Source organism: Saimiri boliviensis, chromosome 14, assembly GCF_048565385.1.
Source record: "Saimiri boliviensis isolate mSaiBol1 chromosome 14, mSaiBol1.pri, whole genome shotgun sequence".
NCBI classification, from domain to species: Eukaryota; Metazoa; Chordata; class Mammalia; order Primates; family Cebidae; genus Saimiri; species Saimiri boliviensis.
Genome location: NC_133462.1, coordinates 49,309,759 through 49,319,154, shown reverse-complemented (window position 1 = coordinate 49,319,154; position 9,396 = coordinate 49,309,759). Strand labels below are relative to the sequence as shown.

The 9,396-nt window shown below is 52.9% G+C and overlaps 1 long non-coding RNA gene across 1 annotated transcript; it reads right to left on the bottom strand.

Moving 5' to 3' along the window:
- Nucleotides 1-1,058: 1,058 nt before the first annotated feature.
- LOC141581061 (uncharacterized) lies at nt 1,059-3,323 on the bottom strand. The gene is made up of 3 exons (XR_012513511.1): nt 3,188-3,323; nt 2,594-2,712; nt 1,059-2,478 (listed from the first exon to the last, which is right to left on the bottom strand). It is a non-coding gene; the product is annotated as an uncharacterized LOC141581061 (long non-coding RNA).
- Nucleotides 3,324-9,396: the final 6,073 nt, after the last annotated feature.

The window sequence follows — 9,396 nt, the reverse complement described above, 5'->3', positions numbered from 1 at the left end:
TTTAAGCTGTGTTATAAAAACATTCTCATTATCACTACCGGCATGATTTATCTACTCTAATTTTACGTTACACATTTATATCTTTTGTTCCTCTTTATTATTTTCTTGTCTTTTGCCATGTTAATCCTTTTTTCCTTGCTCTTTCTCTCTAGGTTCTTGGGAATTTTCCATCCAGCTTTTAGTCTACTAGTGGATGGATACTTATTATTTAATTTTTATCATTTTTTTTCTTGAGACGAAGTCTCGCTCTGTCACCCAGGCTGGAATGCAGTGGTGCAATCTTGGCTCACTGCAACTTCTGCCTTGGGTTCAAGTGATTCTCCTGCCTGTCTCCAGAGTAGCTTGGATTACAGGCTCCTGCCACCACATCCGGCTAATTTTTGTATTTTTTTTTTTTTTTTTTTGAGACAGAGTTTCACTCTTGTTACCCAGGCTGGAGTGCAATGGCACGATCTCGGCTCACCGCAACCTCTGCCTCCTGGGTTCAGGCAATTCTCCTGCCTCAGCCTCCTGAGTAGCTGGGATTACAGGCATGCGCCACCATGCCCAGCTAATTTTTTGTATTTTTAGTAGAGACGGGGTTTCACCATGTTGACCAGGATGGTCTCAATCTCTTGACCTCGTGATCCGCCCACCTCGGCCTCCCACAGTGCTGGGATTACAGGCGTGAGCCACCGCGCCCGGCCTAATTTTTGTATTTTTAGTAGAGACAGGGTTTCACCATGTTGGCCAGGTTGGTCTCGAACTCCTGACCTCATGATCTGTCCGCCTCAGGCTCCCAAAGTGCTGGGATTACAGGCGTGAGCCACCACGTCCGGCTATCTTATTTTTTATCTTTTTTATTTTTGAGACAGGTTCTTTTCCTGTTGCCCAGCCTGGAGTGCAATGACTCAATTTTTGCTCACTGCAGACTTGACCTCCTGGGCTCAAACCTTTGAGGAACCAGGACTACCAGCTTGGCATGTACCACCTTCCCCGGCAAATTATCTTCTTTTTTGTACAGAAGGGGGAGGTTGGCTGGCGGGGGGGGCGGGGGGGCGGGGGGGGTGCGGGGCGTGGTTCTCAATATGTTGCTCAGGCTGGTCTCAAACTCCTGGGCTCAAGCAATCCTCCCACCTTGGCCCTCCAAAATGCTGGGATTACAGGGGTGAGCCACTGCCCCTGGCTGATACCTTTTGTTTGAAACCCCAAATTTCTTAACATCAAGTATAAAACCATATCGACCAGTATGTCCTAAGATAGATGCATACGCTTTGCCACCTCTCACTTTTTATTAATAACATTCTCTTCCTTTGCTACCTCTCAGTTTTTGTCAAATTGTGATACAAAAACCTGTTTATAATCACGAAATTTTTATTATATATAATTTTAACATTGATTAGCGTTGTTTCATATTATATTAATTACAATTACTTCATTTATGTAGTTTCATTGACTGGATTCTTTGCCTTTTCTTTTACCTTTTTTTCTGTTAAAATTCTTTATTTTGATTCGTTTCTTAGCTGGCAGGTCTATAACCTCCAGTACCAGTTTTCAAAAAGGGTTTGCGGAAGAGCTCTCCCACCCCGAGTGGAACTGGATAACATCCTGTACCAGTTCCCAATTTATGACCGCCTGGTTCCAAGTCCACCCTTCGCAGATGCCTGCAAAGTTTCTCCCTTGCCAGCGGGCACGATGTTAAATTCTGTCAGCAGAGGGCGCTAGAAGACAGAGGGAAGAAGCGGCTTCTCCGGCGGTTTCTTTAAGCTTTCCTTCCTACTTGCTTGTGGGACCTGAACCCCCAGGGAGTTCCTTCTCGGCTGAGTTTCAGGGCCCTTCCGCAGGCATCCTCACGGCTAGTTCCGCGGGTGTCCCACCGAGTTTCCCAGCGGTGACTTCAGCCGCACCGTCTCGGGCGGACCCCCGGTGGGGCAGACGCCACGGGCCGGTTTCCGGCGGAGTCGCGCATGCGCACGCGCCCTCCCAGCGCGCCCTGCGTGGGTGGCCGCGCCGTGAGTTCTGCGCATCCTCCAACCGCAACTGCCGGAGGAATTCCGCGGGGACCCCCGCAGGAGGCCTCCAGCCCCCCCAGGCGTGGCCCGCGGTCCTCTTCCCCGCAGTGTTCGCTCTCTGACTGCGGCCCGGTTCTGTCCAGGGACAACCCAGAGGACTTCTCTGCCGTCCGCGGGCGGCGACGCCTTTCCTCCAGCAAGGGCTGAACCCCGCTCTCGGAGGGCCGGCCTTCTTCGGGGTCCCCCCTTCCTTTTGGATTCTCCCCCACCCCGGGAGATCGACCAACTTGCCTGTTTATTCCCACTGAATCCACCCTGACTGATTCGCCACCCCGAGTTCCGAAGCAAGGGCTAGCTGTGGGGCGCTCCCTGACCTCCCTCCTCCAAACGGCAGAGGCTGGCCGGGCGCGGTGGCCACGCCTGTAATCCCAGCACTTTGGGAGGCTGAGGCAGGAGAATCGCTCGAGCCCAGGAGTTCAAGATCAGTCTGGACAACATAAGGAGACCGTGTTTACACACACGCGCGAGCGCGCGCGCACACACACACACACACACACACACACACGTTTATATTTAAATTAGCCAGGCATGGTGGTGCGTACCTGTGGTCCCAGCTGCTTAGAAGGCTGAGGCAGGAGGATCGCCTGAGCCCTGGGGTGTCGAGGCTGCGGTGAGCCGGACCTCACTGCACTCCAGCCTGGGGCAGGGACTGAGACCCCGTCTCAAAAAAGAAAAGGAAAAAGAATGGAAAGAACCAATGAAATCTTGATGCAGCTAACACCTCTGAATATTCTTCTGGTTTCTAGAATCCACACAAAGCAGAAATCCTACAGAATGATGGCTTGCGGCAAGGGTGAGCTGAGGTCCCCATAGGGGACATCGTAACAGGGCAGTCAGACCAGTTGGAGAAGTATGCTCTGTCCCATAAAAACGTGCCCCTTCCCGACTTCTACCCCATGTCGGTGGGCCCATGGTCTCCTCCTAGACTGCTCTGCTGGAATCACAGTCCTGCTCCTGTCTTCGGTGTCCTTCACACCCTCTCTTGGCTGCCTCACTGCCACACCCTGGCCCAGGCTCCGGTCACCTTGCATAGCGTAGCGGCTTTCCTGGGAATGCCACCTCCACTCCATATACTCCTGGTGCCTGAATGCCCTGCTCAAGGCCTCACCTCCCAGGAAGCTTCCTGATCAGCTTACCTCGCTATTTCTTCCTGTTCTGCCCTCTCCTACTATCTGTGCGAATCTGAAGGCACTTTCTGCTCTGTCATGGACCTGATCTTCCCTGTCAACCTAGACTGCTTTGATGAAAGCTGCTTCGGATAGCCGAGGAAACACTTATTTGTATGGAAGTGCCGTCCTCTGCTGGTAGACGTATGTAATGACTGGAACTTCTCCCTAGCTCTGTAAAGGACCCTTACTGCCCAAAGCAGAGAGAACCAGTGATATCCAAGGAAACCCAGCTGCCCTTCTCTCTGCCCACCACCACATTCCCTAAGCATGTAAAATTCAATCCGCTGACTCACCTACTAGATTTCCACACCTTACGATTACACTCAGACGTTCCCGATGCTCCAGTCTCATGGGGAATGGCAATCTCTAACGTTAACTGGTTATGCACCATACATGCCATACACTGTGCTAATCTCTTTATCAACTTTGTGAGGCGGACAGTTGAGTCATGTTCCCTAAGAGCAGAGCCTGGGACAGATTTCAGTGCACATCTACTTCTTTTGGGGATGAACACCCAGAAGAAAGAAAAGGAAGAAGAATGGGGTGGGAAAGGAGGGAGCTGGGCCCTGGGGTCTGCTATGGCTGAGCTGCGGCCTGATTCCACGGGGAGCTGTGGAGCACGTGCTATACCAGAATTCATCTTGTCTTGAGGTCGGGGACTGGCCTTTCCTGCCCCTGTGTCAGACAAGCATCGGCTGCAGGCCCCAAGCAAGGCGGCTTCCATTCCTGGGAAGTCTCCCAGAGCGAATAACTGAACTGCTGCCAGCCAAACCTCACAGCAGCCGGGGTGCAGGGATGGGGGTTGCACCAGACCAGTAAAGAGGGTTTGGCTGGGCACAGTAACAGCAACCGTGGTACTGTTATTTCTACTGTACGAATGCAGAATTACAATCCTCCAGGTTTGTAGGTACTTTATAGACTCTTGAGTGTTTTCGTATTCATTACCTCATTCAATGTTACAGTAACCTTGAGAGGTGTGATCATGATCCCCACTTTATGAACGAGAGGGTGGGAGACATCCTCAGGATTGCCCAGTAGGTAAATGTCTTCTCTTGTAAATAGCATCTTCACAGATACATAGCCAGCTGTCATGGGTCCCAATCCACCCTCTTCTCTGTGACATTCAGGCTCTGATCGTTTACCAAGGATCTTACAGCCCTTTTAACTCAGACTGAATCCAACGCAGCTGTGAAGCTGGCAACCTTCCTTGCTGAGACTAGGTATGAGAATACACCTCCTATCAGAAGGGGCCTTACCTTGCCTGCCTGGCACTTTGCTGGGCTCAGAATGCGTCTCCAGATTCCCCTCTGGGAGGGGGCGCCGGGGCACTGCTCACGTGCTTCTGCTTCTGTAGTTTCCCTTGGCACTTTCCTCAGAGGTGTCCCAGCAAGCTAGAGTCAGTCAGAGGACATTGAGGGCCAGGCCAGAGTTTAGAAAGAGTCCCAGGACTACCTGAGCGCTGCCGTCACCTGCCACAGGGGTAGCTGTGCAGCCAGTCTCGTGGCAGAGGCTGGGGTTTCCTGGATCTCAGGAGAAGCGTCACCTCTACCACCCTCTCAGGGCCCTGGGCTTTTGCCCTCAAGCTGCCTCTGGATCTAGCAAAGGCCTCAAACCATCTTTGGAGTGGGTGAGTTCCAAGAGCTGCATTAGACTAGCTCGTCTCCTCCGACGCCGAGTTCCAAGGGATGATTCACACCTAAGAGCTGATGGGGTACAGCAGGAGCATGTCGGGGACCCCAAAACCTCGCACTGTGTTGGGAAAGTATGGATTCAAGAGCTCACTGATGCAGGTTCGAATCCCCCACTCTATCACAGAGCATCTCAGTTAAGAGGAGATAGACATGAGAGTAACAGAAAATTCACAGCAGCAGCTATTGTGCTGTGAGTGAGTGGCCCTTGCCCTCACGGTGCAAGGTAGCACGTGCCTACCAAGCAGCAAAACAGAGGGAGGGACAAAGGAGGAGGAGCAAAGAGCAGACACACAACCTGTGTCTTAGGGAAGGCTCCCACACACTGCTGCCTAAGGCGTCCACTTACCTCTCTTTGGCCAGAACTCAGTCACATGACCACACCCGGCCACAAAGGAGGCTGGGAAATGCAGTCTTCATTCTGGGCAGCCACGTTTCTTACTAAAACTTTTCTTACCCTGATAAATAGTAGCAAGTTATTGGAGAATAGCAGCTCCTACCACACTAGACTGTGGCCTCAGGCAAGTCTCATGGCCGCTCTGGGCTTGGAGATAAAGCTATCTTACCACAAACAAGTTGCATGAACTGAAACCCCGGATGCAAAGGATTTAGCACAGAGCCTGGAATATACTATGCTCAACCTCTCCTTTTCCATTCCTGTCTCCAGATATTCTGGAATGTGCGGTGGTAGCTCTCAAATGTGGCCGCAGCTCCTGCAGCCAGTGTCTGAGTGCTTTCTCTATGCAAACTCACAAGATCAATGTTGGAAATAGATGCTTGGTGCCGCAAAGAAAAATTAGCACTGAGACAAAGGATCTTTCAGCAACGCAATTTTTACTTCCTGGACTGCAGGAAGGGTACCCTCGCTAGCCATCTTGCCACAAGAGTACAATGAACAAAAGCAAACAGACAAATTTATCCCTTACGCGTTTGGGGTTGTCCTTACTGCTGTGTCTGATCTCCGTCGGCTGGAGCCAGACCTCACGATCTAAACTAAAACCCAATTGGCTAAGAACTTAAAACTTTTCTAAACAGGTAAAAGCAATGGAGAGCTGGGACATGCCTGTGAGCACGTCCAGCACAGATATTTTGGTCAAAGTACAAGGACATAGAATGTACTACGTGCCAGTAAGCATGGCATGTCTAACTGCTATATAGAATAGAGCTTAACAAAGTTCTTAGCACACTTATTCTTTAGCAAGAAAGGAAACTTTAAAGAGGAACTTTTCTACTTCCCACAGTCACCCTGAAACTTCTTACCAGAACTTCTGAACCAGACCTCAGGGTAGTAGAGTAGGTCACAGTGACATTTAAAGAAGAAATAATGCCAATATCACACACACTATTTACCCGGTAGAGTCTATGCATTATTCCATTTCATTCCTGCACAACCCCAGGCAATAGGAACTATTATCCAGATGGATAGATTGGGAAACTGAGGTTCAGAGAGGTTAAGCCACTTGCCCAAGGTGACAGACAGTAACTGGCTGAACTGGGATCAGATCCTGGTCTGTCTGGCTCCGCGTCCTCGTCCTGTAATCATCATGGTACACCAGTCAGGGGTTTCCCTGTATGAGGCATCTACTCACCGCCCCGTGATGGAAACTATTGTTAAAAGATGTCGGCCACACAAGGGAATCGGGGCGGAGGGGACCCCATGAAGGAAGTCTTTTCGCAGGTGAGGAGACTGAACTGAGCTTTGGGGCCTGTGAGATGCTGATTACAGTTGTTACCAGGCAGGCAACCTAGGAAGACGCCTGGAGCCTGGAGACACGATGTGAGTCAGAGCCTTGGACTTGCCTGCACACTCCCCATATCGCCCCAGCCTCAAGGGCAGACAGCCAGGACCAGATAGGAGTGGGGACAGCCCTAGCCCCTGGCCAACCGCTCTGAAGAGAAAAAGCTTCTTCATAAGCTGCAGTAAATCCTCGGGGTTAATTGCAGCCTGAACATTCATTTCAAAGACCTCACTTCCTGAATCCCAGGAGCATCCAGGAGAATGGGGACCAAGGTGGCCCGGCCCAGAAAAAGCAAGATACAGACAGTTCTCAACCTGTACGGTCTCAAGGAGAAAGAGGGCTCTCCCAGCAGGACAAGTGGGTGGGCTGAGCGCGGGGGAAGGATGGCACAGGGGACTCCATCAAGAAGGCGGTGACCGTGGGCTTGAGCACCCACTCCCTGCTGCAGAACCCAGCCTGGCCCGGCTTCCGGAGCCCTCCAACCTTCACCCTCGGGCTACTTGACTTCCACCTAAATCCAGCACTGCTCCTTGCAAGAAGGCAGGGGTGTGACTTCTTGCTAGTCTCATCTGGCCGGTCTCCTTGGAAAGTGGGAGCTCCCCAAGGGAAGGGCTGATGCAGGCCCCTTCTGGACCTCAGTTCCCACAGTGATTCCCCAGTAGGCTTCCCCACGAAGTGTCTGATGGAACATTGGCCCAGCATGGAGGCCAGTTCCTCCACTGGAGCTGCCCGAAACATGCTGTGTGATCCTGGGAAATGTACTTAAGTTCTCTGAGCCTCATCTTTCCTTTTACACGGCAGGGAGGTAATCCTGCCTTTGGGAGAATGAACTGAAGTAAATCACCCTGACCCCCTAGACGAAAAGGAGGGAGCAGGAGAAATTCTCCCAACCCGCAGGGCCCAGCACAGAGGAGGCGGCACCCCCAATTCATTAACGGCAGACCTGGTGTGCCCGCCCAAGTTCACCGGCAGGGGGCGCCAGGCCACCGCTCGGTGCTCGAGCCTCACTGGGGCGCGGGGAGAGTCTGGTCTCAACAGGTCTCGCCTCTGGCACGGTGCGTCTCGCGGCCCAGAAAAGGCACCTTGTCCCCAGAGGTCTGAAGTCACAGACTGTGTTTATTCAAAGCCAGCCACCGTTGCTCACCCGTCTGATTTCCTCTGGGTGTGTGTGGACGGGGGTGCGCGTGACCGCGTCTGTGCACCGGGGACGGTGCTGTGGGCTTTGCGCTGAGCCAAGGGTCCGGCAGGGGCGGTGCTGATGCTGCAGGAGGATCGGGAGCCATGCCTCGTGCTCAGCCCCGCGGGAGCCGCTCTGTGTGCCCGCAGCGGGGAGGGCCACCGGGCAGACCGCCTCCTTGGCCGGTGGCCCCTGCAACGGACCCGTCTCTCCGGTGCCTCCGCTCGCCGAGTCAGTGTGAGGGCAGACGGAGGAAGCCCTGCTTGCTTCTCTAGTCAGAGGAAAGGGGCCACGGGATTGTAAAACAGGCCTTCGGTTCTTGGACAAGAAGGCAAAACCGAACCAAACCAAAAGCCTGGTGAGATCACTGTCTTACCCAGAGGCAAGTGATTGCTCAGGCCAAATCACCCAGCCTGGGCTCTGATACCTGCCGCGCCAGGTGGGGCCCGTGCGCCGGGGAAGGGGGCCGGCATGGCCTCTGCCTGAGCTCCCAGCCTGAGGAGGCAGTGCGTCCTCACTATGGGACTATGCGCCACCACGCCCAGCTAATTTTTGTATTTTTCAGTAGAGACGGGGTTTCACCATATTGGCCAGGCTGGTCTGGAACTCCTGACCTTGTGATCCGCCCACCATGGCCTCCCAAAGTGCTGGGATCACAGGTGTGAACCACTGGAATCGCCCTTTTCATAGACACTGAAGGGTCACCATGTGATCATTTTTCCCAGGCTGAGGGTACAGACAGGAGCTGGCAGAGCAGGGAGGGTGCTGGGCAATTTCCACATGATCACCAGTCCTGGGGAAGGCCACTGGGGTAGGTGGCCAGGGGTGGGGTGGAGGTGGGGGGCTGCCGCAAAGGCTTCCAAGACTCTGAAGGAGGCGAGGCAAGTTGAGTCTTAAGAAGCCAGAGGATGCCGGGTACGGTGGCTCAAGCCTGTAAGCCCAGCACTTTGGGAGGCTGAGGCGGGTGGATCACGAGGTCAAGAGATCAAGACCATCCTGGTCAACATGGTGAAACCCCGTCTCTACTAAAAATACAAAACATTAGCTGGGCATGGTGGCGCGTGCCTGTAATCCCAGCTACTCAGGAGGCTGAGGCAGGAGAATTGCCTGAACCCAGGAGGCGGAGGTTGTGGTGAGCCGAGATTGCGCCATTGCACTCCAGCCTGGGTAACAAGAGCAGAACTCCATCTCAAAAAAAAGAAGCCAGAGGAATCATCTAATCAGGTGACAGTGCCTGTCCTCAAGGGGCCAGTGGGCCAGGCAGGCACCCACAGCAGCTGTGACAACTTCAGGCAGACCACAAAGCACTTTACAGTTTGCCAAGTTATTTTATACACACTTACTCTGTGATGTCGGTAGAAAAATGAAGCTCAGAGATGTTAGGTAACTTGTCCCAGGACACACAGCCAGGACTTGTGCCTGTATCTCCCAAGCTCTAGCCTGAGTTGGCTCCTGAGGTAGCCTCTGCCCCTCCTACCAACTCCCTGAAGCAGAACCTTAGTTAGAGCCACAGGGCCCATCTTGTTCTGACAGGTCTAGAACTTGCCTTTGTTTTATTTTTCAGGTGATTGG